A 19,778-nucleotide genomic window follows, 5' to 3' on the forward strand; every position below is an offset into this window, starting at 1 on the left:
CCACGGCGTTTGTCGTGACTGTGATGTAGGCCCTAAAGCGCGACTTACAGTATGTCCTGACATCTGATGCACACATTTGTGTCATTAATATGACAAATGCCATGAAGCCACTGCCCTCTTGGGATTTTTAGCCAGCTGAAGGTTACAGGCGACAGGAAAACAATTACCAGAGCCCACGAGGCAGCGACAGAAAGCCAGCCTCTGAGACCTGCCCCCAACTGAGTCATTGCCTGCCTTTGTGCTCTGTTTGATGTGTACAACAAAAGGAGGTTCAGCTATGTGTCAGAAGACCAGTACCTGAGGCCTATCTGTTACATTTAAGGGGACTTCCTGAAAAGAGCTGCTGCACGTCTAGTTTGCTAATCTAAATAAATATAGAGCTGCCTAAAAGGTTCTAAAAAGTCTGAGATGGAATCAAGTCACAGTTAGGCCACATGTATGAAGTATGAGTAAGATATAACCATTTACAGTGGAATAAATGTCTAGCTAATTTTAGTAGCTGGTGTGAAACAACAGAGAAGTGAAACCGAATGAGTTGCATAGTTTCGTACAGTTTTTAATGGATCATTGCCTTGTTGTTTCTTATGCAATATTTTTTCCATCTGTGTTTGGGTAATACAGAGTGTAAACTGGGAGTGCAGTGTAGTGGTAAAACCGGCCGGCTGGATTTTTGTTTGAGAGTTTTAACTGGGTGTGATCCCACATTCATTTGAAGACAGACGCTTCCAGATTTCTGCTAGGCTCATATTTCACTTCTTGCTGCTCTCAGTTCTACATGAGCTACGACATTTCCCTTTTATAGTCTATTTAGAGATGAAGGATGTTCTCTAGTAGTAAAAAAATAAATTTTATATAGAAAATGTAAGGTGCTTTCCCAACACACAAGCCATGATGCTAGCTTGTTGTGTGTGGCTAAGAAGTTCTGAGTGATTGTTAGCACACACACACACACACACACACACACACACAAACATACATATATATATATACAGTGGGGCAAAAAAGTATTTAGTCAGCCACCAATTGTGCAAGTTCTCCCACTTAAAAAGATGAGAGAGGCTTGTAATTTTCATCATAGGTATACCTCAACTATGAGAGACAAAATGAGAAAAAAAAAATCCAGAAAATCACATTGTAGTATTTTTAAAGAATTTATTTGCAAATTATGGTGGAAAATAAGTATTTGGTCAATAACAAAATTTCATCTCAATACTTTGTTATATACCCTTTGTTGGCAATGACAGAGGTCAAACGTTTTCTGTAAGTCTTCACAAGGTTTTCACACACTGTTGCTGGTATTTTGGCCCATTCCTCCATGCAGATCTCCTCTAGAGCAGTAATGTTTTGGGGCTGTCGCTGGCCAACACAGACTTTCAACTCCCTCCAAAGATTTTCGATGGGGTTGAGATCTGGAGACTGGCTAGGCCACTCCAGGACCTTGAAATGCTTCTTACGAAGCCACTCCTTCGTTGCCCGGGCGGTGTGTTTGGGATCATTGTCATGCTGAAAGACCCAGCCACGCTTCATCTTCAATGCCCTTGCTGATGGAAGGAGGTTTTCACTCAAAATCTCACGATACATGGCCCCATTTATTCTTTCGTTTACACGGATCAGTCGTCCTGGTCCCTTTGCAGAAAAACAGCCCCAAAGCATGATGTTTCCACCCCCATGCTTCACAGTAGGTATGGTGTTCTTTGGATGCAACTCAGCATTCTTTCTCCTCCAAACACGACAAGTTGAGTTTTTACCAAAAAGTTCTATTTTGGTTTCATCTGACCATATGACATTCTCCCAATCCTCTTCTGGATCATCCAAACGCTCTCTAGCAAACTTCAGATGGGCCCGGACATGTACTTGCTTAAGCAGGGGGACACGTCTGGCACTGCAGGATTTGAGGCCTTTGTTACTTTGGTCCCAGCTCTCTGCAGGTCATTCACTAGGTCCCCCCGTGTGGTTCTGGGATTTTTGCTCACAGTTCTTGTGATCATTTTGACTCCACGGGGTGAGATCTTGCTTGGAGCCCCAGATCGAGGGAGATTATCAGTGGTCTTGTATGTCTTCCATTTTCAAATAATTGCTCCCACAGTTGATTTCTTCACACCAAGCTGCTTACCTATTGCAGATTCAGTCTTCCCAGCCTGGTGCAGGTCTACAATTTGGTTTCTGGTGTCCTTTGACAGCTCTTTGGTCTTGGCCATGGTGGAGTTTGGAGTTGGACTGTTTGAGGTTGTGGACAGGTGTCTTTTATACTGATCACGAGTTCAAACAGATGCCATTAATACAGGTAACGAGTGGAGGACAGAGGAGCCTCTTAAAGAAGAAGTTACAGGTCTGTGAGAGCCAGAAATCTTGCTTGTTTGTAGGTGACCAAATACTTATTTTACAGAGGAATTTACCAATTCATTCTTTAAAAATCCTACAATGTGATTTTCTGGATTTTTTTTTCTAATTTTGTCTCTCATAGTTGAGGTATACCTATGATGAAAATTACAGTCCTCTCTCATCTTTTTAAGTGGGAGAACTTACACAATTGGTGGCTGACTAAATACTTTTTTGCCCCACTGTATGTGCTATATATGTGCAGTCAGTTTTCCAGTTAAAGTCACTTCAGGTAAAAAAAGGAAGGAAAGGACGTGACGTATGGCCAAGTATGGTGTCCCATAATTAGAGCTCTGCATTTAACCCATCCAAGTGCACACACACAGCAGTGAGAAGTGAACAAACAAACACAAACACAAACACACACACACACATGTTCGTTTTTTGTGAAAACTGGGGACATCCCATAGGCGTAATGGATTTTATACTGTACTTCCTGTATGTGTTATTGCCCTACACCAACCCTACACCTAAACCTACCCCTTACAGGAGACTGTGCATTTCAACTTTCCCCAAAAAAACCTCACTCTGTATGATTTATAAGCGTTTTGAAAAGTGAGGACATGGGTCAATGTCCTGAAAAGTCACCTTCACCTTGTAATACCTATGTCATTATACAAATCTATGTCCCGACTTTTCACAAAAACGCGCACACACATACACACACACACACACACCATTAGGCCACGACTGCCCAAAGGCCTCTGAAACATGTTAATAATATGTGAAAATATTAGTTTGCAAATCATGCACTATGGTAAAAGTGATTTGAGGTCATAACATAGTATTGCACATGGATAATACGTCTTTATTAATCAATAATCTGCCCCTGTAATCATAATTTGTGATGCAGTGAAATGTATGTGCTGTATATTTAAACAAACATGATTCCATTTGAACCAATAAACAGGTTCTGTTTTTTTAGAAGTTTACTTTTCCTCAAGATACATTGTGTATATCAACTTGTTACTGTCTACTAGGTGGACACGGTGTCAGGTGAGGTTAGGCTGGAACGCTGGAATGCTGGACCACAGGATCTTGTCGATTCAGGATTGCCTGCAGGTAACTCACCAGCGTCTGCAGCCAGAAATGGGGGGCATTCCAGAATCATACAATAATCATAACCATTGGAACACAGCATGTCATGAAAGATGACAAGCAAGAGGGAGATGTGAACCTGAAATCATCCCGACAAACAGCACAACAGCAGTGGTGAACCTAGGCAAAAGAGTGAATAAATCAGAAGGCCCTGTCAGAACAGCTCCAGTCTGGATCTCAGTGGTGAAGCAGTTCACTATAGCTCAGTGAGATAATGTTGAGGCAAAGGTCCACAGTCTCTAATTAGATAAAGAAAAGCTTTGCAGGTCATTCAGTTCGTTAGATATGGGTTACATCCCAAGTCATGATTTAACACAATCTTAAACTTTTTATGGACAAGACTCTAATATTCCAATGAATATCATTTTACCACACAAAGTGCATGAAGGATGCAACTAGGGTTACAATAGATTTTTTCACTGATATTATTGCAGTGCATACTAGTAGTGGAGTTGCACTTCACGCTATTCACTATGACTATTTTTAAAATTGATGAATTGTGGATTTTTCACAGAGCTGGTCGCAGTGTATTCTGGGATTGCTTTATATGTGAAGGAAGGACACATACAATGCTGTGCGGTATCCAAGAAGACAGCATAATTATACAATTCCTACTGTTTGGAACAGCCTTCGCTTCAGGAACAAGTCTGTGACGCCTTAAAATACTGTCTGGGAAGGCAGCTCTAGGTGTTGGAACAGAGCACTAATTGACAAATACAGTTAGTATTGATCGAATGGTGAATTGGAGGCCTTGGCAACGAGTATAATGTTCAGAAATTGTACAGATGGCATAGTTTTTATGGGATGCTAGCAGGCATATATCATAATGCAGATTTGAGACAGCTGTTTGGGTTATGTCACTAATATCATTCCATCCACCGCTCCAAAAACTGATCAAGGTCTATTTCACAGCTGAGACACGCTCTGGTTTTGATATTAAACTGTACATTCATATTTTTGCATTAACAAACGCTATTTACCGTATATGAAAGTTACCATCCAACCACGCAACCCAACCCTCAGACATATTTATGCACATGCAACCTATAGTTGAAGGCTAGAAGAGATGTAAACAGCAACACTATAGGATGTGCGCTTGTTTTGAACTCATAAAACAAGGTTCTCTGTTAATGGGAAAACCGTGACTTGTATTTTGATAGCACACTGAAAAGCTGCTACCCCGGACTTGCTAGGGCAGACTCGACAGCTCCTTCAGATAAATCTGTTGATGAAAGATGAAAGCATACACACTGCATCTCTTATGGCACACCTCTTCGGTGACCTACGCACAGGCGTCACTGTGTTTTAAAAAGCGCTGGGAGCAGCCAACTGGGTTAAATGAACTTTTCATCACATATTTAGTTTGATAACTTCGTTCATCTTCCTTTTTTCATCCTGAGATTGTGTAGGTGACTGGATAACTCTTGTGAAAAAAATAAGTACACTTTAGCATACTTTTAAAAAGAGTACTTATTATGGAAATAATACTACTTAAATGCAAAGTGAATGTATTGTGATTTTATAATTATTTCTATTGTCTTTTAAATACGGTTAAAGTGTACTGCTGAATGTACTAGCAAGCATTTACGGTAAACTAAAATATATTTGATTGTCATTTCTATTGAAACTTGTATGTCATGTATTTAAATATATTTATAATTACACATTTGTAATGCTGGAATTTCCAATTCAGAACATATGAAATGTAGCATTGAATAACACACTACAGTGTATTATATTTGTGCTCTAGTATGTTAGTCAACACAGCAAAATAAGTGAGCTACTTTAAGGTTACACTTAATTTTAGTGTCGTTGTTACACATCACATGCACTTACTATAATATTAACAGCGATTATGCAGAATTACAAGGGACTAACCCTAAACTAAATATATGACAATTAATATTATTCATGTAAATATTAGTTATTAATATAAATAAAATATTTATTTATGCAATAATGTGCAATTACACTGTAACAAGGACACTTTAAAAAGTAGACTTTTATTTCAATAATATTATATTATCTGTTAGTAAAGTAGTAGGATGCTTGTAGCACAACCTCACTGTTTCATCTCAGATTTACCAGTAGCACATATCACATCTGGCACACTATCAAATACATCATACTCTGTTAAGCTTCAAACAAATCAATCAACATTTTCCTTGAGCAAAATATGTCAGCAATGCCAAATGAATCGCATGAATACAGTGAAGGAAGAAAACAACTGAGGGCATTTGTGCCTTCATCTGAGTCACATGACCCGAGTTACCCTTTAACTCATTGTTAAATGCAGTGCATACAGAAGCCTCTTTCTGTTGCCACAGGAAATTAACACAAGCTTTCTCTACATGCAGTAGATACCTCACACTCTTCGCCCTGTGTCTGCATTTGCTGTGTGTGTGTGTGTTTGCTTTGCACTCCAGCATTTGAGGAATACGAGAGAGGGAGAAACGCAGGGTAGACAAACATACACCCACATATGTGCATTTACACATATACGTGAGCTTGTACACACTTGTAGAAAGGCAATACAATCTTTAGGTATTGAATAAAAGCTGAAGATCTGTCTTCATCCGTTTGCTGATATCAAGACCTCTAGATTTAAAAGATGTGATAAAGCTTGATGTGACACGTCCATTGTTTACTGATGAAACCCAACAGTGCACACAATAATGTTTAATAATAATACACACATACTCTGTGTTTGAAAATATACTGAAAAGGAAAAACCGGCTTTTGTTGAACACTGCACAGTGCCAAACTACAATAACACAACTTTATTTGGCCACACGGCTGGACATTTATTCGAACAAATGTGAGTTTTTTTTTTGTTATTTCACAGGAAGGTTTTCAGATATAATGGTGTGAGATGTAAAGTATGTTGAAACACAGAAGCGAACACACTTTCTGCATTCTTTCACAGAATGTGTCGGTGAAGCCACATCACTGCACGGTATCTCAGCACACAGTTGCCATGGCAAAGAAGTCCTACTGGTCTCCAAGGTACCCAAGCCTATTGTCTTTGCTTTCTTTATTTAGATGAAAACATGATTTATTGTAGAGGACACTGGTCTGCTTTGCCATGAAACTGGCAAATATACATACATATATATTTTTATGTACATACAGTATGTCTAATATCAGACCACATGTCTTCATTTACTCGGAGTTTAAAGAATATTCTTAAGTGCAAACTGAATGTAATGTTGTTAGACACTTAATTCCACCTTAATTGGAATAAAATTCAAATGTATGCAACTGCAATTAGCTGAACTTTAGAGTGCTTTTTCAACTCATCTAAGTACATTTTACATGTAATTTCATACTTATTTTTTATTGTCTTTGAGATATGGTTAAAGTGTACTGCTGAATGTACTAGCAAGCATTTACGGTAAACTAAATATATTTGATTGTCATTTCTATTGAAACTTGTATGTCATGTATTTAAAATATATTTATAATTACACATTTGTAATGCTGGAATTTCCAATTCAGAACATATGAAATGTAGCATTGAATAACACACTACAGTGTATTATATTTGTGCTCTAGTATGTTAGTCAACACAGCAAAATAAGTGAGCTACTTTAAGGTTACACTTAATTTTAGTGTCGTTGTTACACATCACATGCACTTACTATAATATTAACAGCGATTATGCAGAATTACAAGGGACTAACCCTAAACTAAATATATGACAATTAATATTATTCATGTAAATATTAGTTATTAATATAAATAAAATATTTATTTATGCAATAATGTGCAATTACACTGTAACAAGGACACTTTAAAAAAGTAGACTTTTATTTCAATAATATTATATTATCTGTTAGTAAAGTAGTAGGATGCTTGTAGCACAACCTCACTGTTTCATCTCAGATTTACCAGTAGCACATATCACATCTGGCACACTATCAAATACATCATACTCTGTTAAGCTTCAAACAAATCAATCAACATTTTCCTTGAGCAAAATATGTCAGCAATGCCAAATGAATCGCATGAATACAGTGAAGGAAGAAAACAACTGAGGGCATTTGTGCCTTCATCTGAGTCACATGACCCGAGTTACCCTTTAACTCATTGTTAAATGCAGTGCATACAGAAGCCTCTTTCTGTTGCCACAGGAAATTAACACAAGCTTTCTCTACATGCAGTAGATACCTCACACTCTTCGCCCTGTGTCTGCATTTGCTGTGTGTGTGTGTGTTTGCTTTGCACTCCAGCATTTGAGGAATACGAGAGGGAGAAACGCAGGGTAGACAAACATACACCCACATATGTGCATTTACACATATACGTGAGCTTGTACACACTTGTAGAAAGGCAATACAATCTTTAGGTATTGAATAAAAGCTGAAGATCTGTCTTCATCCGTTTGCTGATATCAAGACCTCTAGATTTAAAAGATGTGATAAAGCTTGATGTGACACGTCCATTGTTTACTGATGAAACCCAACAGTGCACACAATAATGTTTAATAATAATACACACATACTCTGTGTTTGAAAATATACTGAAAAGGAAAAACCGGCTTTTGTTGAACACTGCACAGTGCCAAACTACAATAACACAACTTTATTTGGCCACACGGCTGGACATTTATTCGAACAAATGTGAGTTTTTTTTTTTGTTATTTCACAGGAAGGTTTTCAGATATAATGGTGTGAGATGTAAAGTATGTTGAAACACAGAAGCGAACACACTTTCTGCATTCTTTCACAGAATGTGTCGGTGAAGCCACATCACTGCACGGTATCTCAGCACACAGTTGCCATGGCAAAGAAGTCCTACTGGTCTCCAAGGTACCCAAGCCTATTGTCTTTGCTTTCTTTATTTAGATGAAAACATGATTTATTGTAGAGGACACTGGTCTGCTTTGCCATGAAACTGGCAAATATACATACATATATATTTTTATGTACATACAGTATGTCTAATATCAGACCACATGTCTTCATTTACTCGGAGTTTAAAGAATATTCTTAAGTGCAAACTGAATGTAATGTTGTTAGACACTTAATTCCACCTTAATTGGAATAAAATTCAAATGTATGCAACTGCAATTAGCTGAACTTTAGAGTGCTTTTTTCAACTCATCTAAGTACATTTTTACATGTAATTTCATACTTATTTTTTTATTGTCTTTGAGATATGGTTAAAGTGTACCACCAAATGTACTTTTCCATTAAAATGTGAATGTCAAGTATTTAAATATTTATTTTTAATTACACATTTACAATGATTTAAAATATATTATCTTTAAATGCAACAATGAATAACACTACAGTTAAAATGATAATTAAATAATATACGCACAGTCAAGTATTTATAAACGCATAAGTCTAATATCAAAATTAGTGTCTTTAATTGATTTATCTTGGAGTTTAAAGAATATGCTTAAGTGCAAACTGTTTTCACACTAATTACTTGTCAATTGCATCAACTCAAAATTTATTATCGTTTAAATTCATATTAAATGGAATTAGCTAAACTTTAAAGTTCATAATTTTTTCCATTCTATTTGAAATGGTTAAAATGTACTTCCAATGTACACTGTAAAAAGTGATAAGTTGACTTAACTTAAAAAAATTGAGAAAACCTGTTGCCTTAAAATTTTTAAGTAAATGATCATTTAAAAAAAATAAGTTAAGTGAATTGTAAAGTTAAGTCAATTTATCACTTTTTACAGTGTACAGACAAGCATTTAAAGAAAACTTATACTTAAACTTTGATTTTTGTAAAAATTCTATTGAAACTTGTATGCCGTATTTAAATGGGTACCACTTTACAATAAGGTGTCATTTGTTAACATTAGTTAATGTATTAACTCACATGAATAAACAATGATCAATACATTTATTTATTACACTATTTATTCATCTTTGTTAACGTTAGCTAATAAAAATACAGTCGTTCATTGTTAGTTAGCGCATTAACTAATATTAACAAACACAACTTGAGATTTTAATAATGCATTAGTAAATGCTGAAATTAACATGAACTAAGATTAATAAATGCTGTGGAAATACTGTTAATTCTTAGTTCATGTTAACTAATGTTGTTAACTAATGAACCTTATTGTAAAGTGTTACCGTTAAATGTATTTGTAATTATACATTTATAATGAGAAAGTAGTACATTTAAAATGTAACAATGAATAACACTACAGATACAATTGTGATCAAGCAATACACACACAGTCATCTAAAGTCATTTATAATTCAATATACAATATTCAATATCAGACGACATGTGTTTAACTTATTAGCTTATCATCTTTTCCTTCATCTTACAGATATTTATATATATAAGCTGTGTATGTTTCCAGCAGTGATGGTCAACTATCAAGTGGCAAACGTGACTGTCAGTAGGTGACAGTTTCCATCACACACACCGCATGAGTGAATCCTTACCCTCCAGTGCTGTGGCCATTTTACTATGCAAAACCCTCCCGTGAGGTTTGTGCCTGTGGTCTTGGTGGGGTGGAAAGTACAGTATACAGACTGCTGTTTGTTCCACACCTGTTTTACATTAACGGATCATACATCCTGAATTCAGTTCCCTTGATTATGATAACTATTCTATCAAAAACTCATACATAAACACACATAAACAGAGTCATTTTATTACCCACAACTCCTGTGATTTTATCAGAGGCCGCTCTTGTAGATTTAACCAAAAAGCTTTTAAACACCCAATATGTGACGGTGTGTTTTTCTACATGTAAGAAACAGGAAGCATTTAAGCCTGTTGTTAGAAAAAGGCAGAAAGATGCCAATAAAGCGACACGGTTATGAGGCTAACCTCTAACCGCACTCACATCCATTTTCCAGCGCAGCACAGCTGTCATTTGTCGTCTAGCCCACAATTACCAGGGCTCACAAACAAGGACGTGATGTCACTTCCTGTGCTCCGTGATATCACAAACCCAGAAATGGAGAGTCTAATGCTGACGCGTGGAAAGCGGAAACAGCTCTGTCTCGCAGACAATGCCACAACAAGTCAGATCCTAAAAAATCATGTGACCTTGCTTACAAGCAGACAAACCAAATGAAAAATGCACTTATCTGAAGAAAGCTGCTTTTGATTGCTTTCCACCACTGCTAGTTAATGTTTTTTTATAAGGAAATAGAAATAGGTCTATGCGTGGCTGACTCAATTTACAGTTTTAAAAGTTCAAAATGACACCTCCAATAGAATCCTGCTTTTAGTCATAATCTAAAGCACCAGAGTTAAAATGGAATATTCCGTCTCTGCTTACAGTGATACTGAACATCATTTCAGCTCGTATCTATTAATACTTACCAAAATGTTGTGTAACTTGTCTTTAAAAGTACCAAAGAAAAGTCTTTAGGGCAAATAATGCTATAGCGTTAGCTCTGTGACGAAAGGCCAAGATGACTAATAGCTTCAGAGTATGGAAAATTTGACGTGACAGAGGTGTAATAGTCGTCTGACTGGTTGCGATTGGATTGCAGTGAAGTGCAGGACAAGTGTCTGCATGCTCTCTGGTCCTATGCATGTCAGCAGGGTTGTCTCTCCGCACACCTGAAAGGCTCATTATTTCAGAGAAATGCTAATCTGAAACTCAACAGGTGACGGTGGTATAGCCTGCTGTTTGAGCGCATTACAACGACTGGACGTGAACATTAAAAAGTTAAGTATTTTCAAAAACACGCTTGCTTTTGAGTGTGATTCATATCAACATGTTCCCGACTAGTTGTTTCACAGCCCAAAGCCCTTTACTGCCAATAAAGCGGCACGGTGTAGGGCAATATCAGTCAATCTCCGTGGTGTGAATATAAACGTCCCCACCAGACCTAGCTATAGCCCCCTCTGAATTAGACGGCAAATCCTTGTATAATTCTTGCAGAATAAACGCCCACCAATAATATCCCGCCGGCTCACGCTCTTTATTGGCATCATATTTCCCCCTCTGATTACGCAATAATCTGAGATAGAAGATTTATGATGGCTGGGAATTGGCGCTCAGTTGAGATGGAAACTACAAAGTTTTATCTAAAACCCTGTGTTTTAGTATTCCCTGAAAGCATGCTTGCTGAGTATTGTTGATTAAAAAAAAAAAAAAAAAACTTGGATGTGCCGTTGATACATTTGCTTGAGGAATCTTCGGGTCAGAAATATTCAACAACATTTCAGAATTTGGAAATGACTGATATACAGTATATGGATATATATAGCAGATTTTACAACACAGGGAACATCCAACAACATAAGACACAACCAGGACGAAAAAACACAAAATAAATGTATATATATAAATATAAAAATTAATTTAAAAAATGCACAAGACAGAATCAAGACAAAGAGATAACAGATGAAGACATCAAAGAAGAACACACTAAAATAATAAATATTTTTAGAGAAACAAAACGTTTCAGTTTTTTCTTTTTTTTAATATTTGAAGCTCTAAGATATATTTCACAAGATCATAGAAATATATTAAAGGAGAACTTACATTTTTTTCAATTTACATGTATGAATATTATTTTTACCCACATGTTAGTACCATAGTACAGTGACGGTGTCAGAAGTTAATACCATGGTACTTTGATATATACCATGGTACTCTATGATTAACATATTCATGCACCATGGTATTTACTTCAAATGATACTATTAAAACAATTAAGATAAGAATTAAGTTTAGAATCAAGACTATTAAGTAAAATTATTTTTTATCTAAAAAAAAAAAAATAAAAAAAATTTTTTTAAATGAATTTTTATTATTTAAATTCAATTGAATTCATTTTACTTAATTGTTGCTGGACAGCAGTGATATGAGATTAAATGGAGAGCAAAATAAGATGTCCTTTTGTCCTTTGACATCTGTTTCCCTTGAAAAGACCCTTGTAATATTAGAGTATCAGAATAATTTTAATAATATCTCTCTAAAATATCAAAGACAGATGTTTTCAAATGTGTCTAATCAAATTCTCCAAAGTACAAATAATCTGATCTCTGCTGTCCAAATGAATTTTACAGCTCTGTATTCTTACTGTATATCAACAGTTCTCTCATTCATTTTTTTTTTTTCTGTGCAGTATTTGAAGAAGCGTAACTGAGAACTCCTGAGCAGAGCAGTCTGTAAGCAATACAATTTGCCCCTGGGATGGTTTTACCATGGTACATCGTAAAGCAGTGTTACTTTTTTGGACGTGTTAATGGTTATAGTTTGGCAGTTGCTTAATAAAATGTAGCTGAGTGTCTCTAAAAAAGCAAGGTCAAAGGTCAGAGGTTAAGTTGTGAACTCTGTTTGTTGAAAGCATAAGGAACGGCAGAGGACTTTGGAGGCCAACTGAAGAATGGGATGCACAGGAAAGAATGAGAGTGAGAGTCAGAGTCAGAGTCAGAGGGAGGTGGGGGAGACTGGAGCCAGTCCAGGGGAAATCCAGCTCCACATGGCAGAGCTCAGCCTCGGCTACAGTCAAACAAACGCACAGGGAATTTTATACAGTACACTGTTCATCAGCATAAAACAGCCGCCTCATAGACCAATAACAAATTAAAGTCCTCTATAAATATGAAACTACCGTAACTATCTCAGCCCATATTAAATCTAAAATGGCTCTAGGAGTAATTTCGCTGTATGCCGTTTTGCTGGCTGAATTCGGTAACAGTGTTTAATAAAATTTGTGTGTTATAGCAGTGAGGCAATAGCCTCAAGATTGCAATGGCTGTTTAGAGACTACTTTAACCAAGGTTATTTTTCATTGATACGTAATATGCTGACATGATGGATACACTGTCACAACGTGTTTATGAGGAGACTCTCAAGTGTAATGGCAGAGTAAACAATCTAAGCTGCATTTGAGGTACCTTATCCCTTTAAGTGAGCTTGGACCATTCCAAATGTCTCTGTAATAGGAACATAGCATGCCATAAAATAAAAAATACACAGCTGACAGATCTTTCGAGAAAGAGTTCACCCAAAATTCACAGCAATTTAGTCATTATTCGGTCTAAATCACGTCTGCATATTTAAAGTTGAAATGGCAAGACTTGTCACATGCCAGGTTTGCTCCTGTGGCTCGAACAGTAGAGCAACACCAAGTTCATGAGCTCAAACTCATGAACAGTTGAAATGCTGTGGAAGTAGCTTTGGTTGAAAATATCTGCCTAATGTGAATATCACTGGCGCTTCTAAGTGACTGTAGCAAGTTAAATGTGAAAATATGCAAATGAGAGCTGTGGCAGAGCATAGGATTTTCAGCGAATGAAGCATATACATTTTTATTGACTTAAATCCATGATATTTCTTCAAAGGTGTTGGAATATAGTGTAGGAGTATTATGGACAACATTTATGCTATTTTAAGATGCTTTTGGCCTTTTTGGTGCTATCAACCCGTTTACTACACCTTTATTTCTATATACAATACAGATGGCCTCAAAGCAGCTTCACAGAGATAAACAGTAATAATGAATAATAGAAACTCAACTATAGAGGCAATTCAGATTCAGATTCTGTGTCATTATTTAGCTCAAATCAGTTTAGTGTTGCTTCAGTTTAGATCAACAACAGGGTAAAGTTCATCAGTTTGAACAGTTCTACAGCACAGTGATGTTATTTAAATTGAGTAAATGTTAATTCAATTGAGTTCAATATCAGTGTCGATGTTGCAAGATGTGATTCAGCTGTAAAGCAACTCTATAGAAGACAAAGATAGCAACATCTTCCAGTTTAATTCAGTTAATCCAATGGTTTGAGTCAGTGTGGTCAATTTACTATAAATTACTGAATAATTACAATAAATTAGGCCCCAACTAAGTAAGCCAGTGTTCAGTTTAGTGCTGGTTCAGTTTACGTATCTCTTTTCTCCACAAGATATAAACTTTTTTGTTCTCGCAGATAAAAAAAAAGAAGAAAAAAAGTCACACAAGATTGGATTACATGAGGGTGCATAAATAATGATTGAACTATTCCTTTATAAAAACAAAGGCAGAAGACTCTTTGCAAGAATATGTACTGATATTAGCCTCAAACACTGTGACAGCAGAGTAACACAGTCACCTCAGTCAGGTTCATTACTGCTATCTGCTCTCTGCTGCTGAAGGAGTCTACATCTGGCTATTTATAGCGTGACTTTTGCTTTCTTTACTCACAGACAATGAGGTCTAATCTGCTTTCTTAAAGGCTCCGCTGACCCAATGGCCTTTATTCATGTACAGACAACAGTTCAAAGAGAAGGGAATAGTAAAAGGGAAGGATGGATCTGGGGTATGTGTGGCTTCTCCCAATCAAAGTTAAATATATGGAGATACACACATTAAAATATTAAAACAACAACAACAATAAAATAACTATGAGTCTGTTTGCATAAATGTGACTCAACTGCCTCTTGTAACAAATGTCAGTGTGGAAAGCCTCATCTCAATTAATATATCTATAATTAGCTTGATAATGATGCTAATTAATAGAGTAGTGTTTAGTATGTGACATCACAGCATAACTCTTTAGATTATAATTTACTTTCAGATTGATTTAAACACACAATGTAAATAAGTTTATGTAGAGGAGTAAGATTTAGAAGGTAATTGTCAAACTCTTTTGAGTTCAAGTCAGTTCTGTACATACTATATATACACATACACACACATATAATATGAGGTACATACAAGTACACAACTTTTATTTAAAGCACAATTTAAGCACAATTTAAACAGTGAAACACAAAACTTATCTCAGTATATTATATTTTTGAACATTTAAGTCAACATACAAAACACTGCTGAGAAAACACACTTGTGTATTTGAACTTTGACTCAAAACCATGATCCCTTGAGTCAACTTCCTCTGCACACAAAAATACAAATGCATATGGTCAGATTCTCTACATTTATCATGAAAATTCTCATGATTCAATCCGTGAATTTCATGTGAATTTCATGATCGATAAAGCATAAACCTAAAATCCTGCATGTGTTGAAGTGCACCTATGTAGATAGTTATAGAGTCTTCAGACTAACTAACATGCCAAATCTAACCTCAACAAACAAATCTACGACATGTTTTACACTCCCAGTGGTTAAAAACACCCAAACACCATTGTTTGAACTATTTATTTTAATCTTTGAAGCCCTATATTTAGACACTGTGGCTTCAGAACAGCATGGAAAAGCTGACTGAATTTGTTTTTCTGCAACATTTCCTGTGTGTTGCGAGGAGAGGAAAACCACACGCGCAGTGACGCTGCAGCTGACAAGACAGAAAGGGCAAGTCAGAGGCGTGGAAAACTAGATAGCAGGAAGTAAAAAAAAAACAACAGAGCATCAGTTTGAACAGTTCTACAGCACAGTGATGTTATTTAAATTGAGTAAATGTTAATTCAATTGAGTTCAATATCAGTGTCGATGTTGCAAGATGTGATTCAGCTGTAAAGCAACTCTATAGAAGACAAAGATAGCAACATCTTCCAGTTTAATTCAGTTAATCCAATGGTTTGAGTCAGTGTGGTCAATTTACTATAAATTACTGAATAATTACAATAAATTAGGCCCCAACTAAGTAAGCCAGTGTTCAGTTTAGTGCTGGTTCAGTTTACGTATCTCTTTTCTCCACAAGATATAAACTTTTTTGTTCTCGCAGATAAAAAAAAAGAAGAAAAAAAGTCACACAAGATTGGATTACATGAGGGTGCATAAATAATGATTGAACTATTCCTTTATAAAAACAAAGGCAGAAGACTCTTTGCAAGAATATGTACTGATATTAGCCTCAAACACTGTGACAGCAGAGTAACACAGTCACCTCAGTCAGGTTCATTACTGCTATCTGCTCTCTGCTGCTGAAGGAGTCTACATCTGGCTATTTATAGCGTGACTTTTGCTTTCTTTACTCACAGACAATGAGGTCTAATCTGCTTTCTTAAAGGCTCCGCTGACCCAATGGCCTTTATTCATGTACAGACAACAGTTCAAAGAGAAGGGAATAGTAAAAGGGAAGGATGGATCTGGGGTATGTGTGGCTTCTCCCAATCAAAGTTAAATATATGGAGATACACACATTAAAATATTAAAACAACAACAACAATAAAATAACTATGAGTCTGTTTGCATAAATGTGACTCAACTGCCTCTTGTAACAAATGTCAGTGTGGAAAGCCTCATCTCAATTAATATATCTATAATTAGCTTGATAATGATGCTAATTAATAGAGTAGTGTTTAGTATGTGACATCACAGCATAACTCTTTAGATTATAATTTACTTTCAGATTGATTTAAACACACAATGTAAATAAGTTTATGTAGAGGAGTAAGATTTAGAAGGTAATTGTCAAACTCTTTTGAGTTCAAGTCAGTTCTGTACATACTATATATACACATACACACACATATAATATGAGGTACATACAAGTACACAACTTTTTATTTAAAGCACAATTTAAGCACAATTTAAACAGTGAAACACAAAACTTATCTCAGTATATTATATTTTTTGAACATTTAAGTCAACATACAAAACACTGCTGAGAAAACACACTTGTGTATTTGAACTTTTGACTCAAAACCATGATCCCTTGAGTCAACTTCCTCTGCACACAAAAATACACATGCATATGGTCAGATTCTCTACACATTTATCATGAAAATTCTCATGATTCAATCCGTGAATTTCATGTGAATTTCATGATCGATAAAGCATAAACCTAAAATCCTGCATGTGTTGAAGTGCACCTATGTAGATAGTTATAGAGTCTTCAGACTAACTAACATGCCAAATCTAACCTCAACAAACAAATCTACGACATGTTTTACACTCCCAGTGGTTAAAAACACCCAAACACCATTGTTTGAACTATTTATTTTAATCTTTTGAAGCCCCTATATTTAGACACTGTGGCTTCAGAACAGCATGGAAAAGCTGACTGAATTTGTTTTTTCTGCAACATTTCCTGTGTGTTGCGAGGAGAGGAAAACCACACGCGCAGTGACGCTGCAGCTGACAAGACAGAAAGGGCAAGTCAGAGGCGTGGAAAACTAGATAGCAGGAAGTAAAAAAAAAAAACAACAGAGCAACAGACTGAACTCAGCTCTTGTTTTATTAATCTGGTCTAAAAAGGACACTCCCTTTTAAAGTGAGAAGCCAGAACCAAACAGGACAAGGCAGATAATGTTTGAATGGATTCAGAGAGAGTTACAAAATATCTTTTTTTATTTTTATTTCTAGACATGCTTGCATAAAGAGTTTAAAATTTGTTAGCTGTGCCAAGAAAGGAAATGTTCACAAAAATGGGTTAGATTTATGCTTCACATGAGAAAAGAATTTGCTTACGGATTAATAAAAATACAGTTAATTCAAGGTGAAAAATAAGTCATCATATCGCTCACACAGTATTATAAGGTCCAATTCTCGCTATTAACAAACCATTAACTGCAAACTTTTTCCTCAATATACTCTTAATTTGCTGCTTATTAATAGTTAGTAGGGTAGTTCAATTTAGGAATTGGGTAAGATTAGGGATGCAGAATATGGTTGTGCGGAATGTGTGCTTTATAAGTACTAATAAACAGACAATATGTATAATAGGCATGCTAATAAGCTAATAGTGGGAATTGGTCCCTAAAGTGTTACCATAATATCTTAAGCAATTTTCATTGACAAATTAATCTTGTTTTAAGGATGTTAAAAAAAAAAAAAAATGGAAAACAAGACAAAAATACAGATTAAGATTTGTTTTCAGCAAATGCAAGAACAGGATATTTTTGTCTTAATAAATAAGCCACTATCAACGCAATGCAGTTTCATGTCCTCACAGAATGTGTCATTTCTGAGTAAACGTCAAACAAGGCCAAACACTCACTGTCAAACTGTCTTTCTTCATATGCTTTTATTTGAAACAAGAAAAAAATAAGTTAGCTGATCCCTTGCTCCCTGAACAACAAGAGATTAAGCACATTTTAACTTTTAAGCACATTAAAGAAATGATCAGAAAGTTTTATAGCAAGTTTTTATATATATATATAATAATTTGAGAACTCCATGTTAAAACACAAAAATGCAAATATAAAGAATAAAATCACAATGGGTCTAGTTTTTGTTTTTAACAGTGTTATTTCACTGAAGTCAAATGTATGACAATAATACGTCCTATTTTTCAGCAAATAAGTCAGAATACAGTACATCAACCTGTCACGGTGCACACAGCAGGGAGGAACGAGGAGACGAGGATAACTCAAAACAACAGTCTTTAATAAGATCCAACACAGACAGGGCAAGGCAAGGCAGGGCAGACACACAGAAACACTGGGAATAACGAGTAGACCAGACGAAATCTAACTGAACAGGCATGAAATAAATACACATGATAATTACTGATAATAACACACACCTGAACTGAATAACAGACAATCACACTTAACAAGGGCAGGAAGCACACCAAATAAGGAAACAAGAGGCGAGAACACATGACACACACGACAGAGGACTGAAACAACCAACCAACCAATCAATCAATCAATCAATCAAAACAATGTAAAATACAGTTTTGGTTGGTAGAATATTTATGGCTGGAAAATTAACTACTTTAAAACTAATTTTAGTTAGGAACTGAAATTTTAGACAGTTCTGGTATAAAAAATGATGATCCCGCACACTATCGGTCCATGCTAAATATAGAAATTTATTACAAAATAACAGCGACGTTTCGGTCCACTGACCTTCATCAAGCCAGTTCTGGTATGAAACTCTAGATGGCGCAGTCTGATAGATCTAACTCAATATGACATAATGGCATCATTATCACATGTCACAGCTGAGTGGTTCTCTCCTGTATCGGTAGCCAATGAGCTCGCTCATAATGCTTGTGGTAACAGTTGCAGTGCACTTCAGAAACCCTCCATCTTCCCCAGCTCCACCTGTATAGATCTGCTACGGGTGATCATGTATGCTATGGAGGTTATTCATGTTATATGTGCAGCAGCAGTATTTCTTACATGCTCACAGCAGCATGTTGTGGATGTATTGGCAGTAGCAAGTCGCGGGACTTGCTCTGCCGCAGCAGCAGCAGTGTAGCAGATCTATTCCGCCAAGACCAAACACATTAACTTTGTCATGTACATTACCATGCCAAACCCTCAGAGAGTTGTCATGACAGAAGTTGATTTAACAGTGAAGTTGATTTAACTGTACTGTACTACTGTAAAAAAATAAGTTAAGAGTTAAGAGATCTAAATTATCACACAGGATAAGACATTAAAGGGTTAGTTCACCCAAAAATGAAAATTAGCCTGTGTTTTACTCACCCTCAAAGCATCCTAGGTGTAAATG

This window comes from Onychostoma macrolepis, chromosome 14, assembly GCF_012432095.1.
Source record: "Onychostoma macrolepis isolate SWU-2019 chromosome 14, ASM1243209v1, whole genome shotgun sequence".
Taxonomy (NCBI): Eukaryota; Metazoa; Chordata; class Actinopteri; order Cypriniformes; family Cyprinidae; genus Onychostoma; species Onychostoma macrolepis.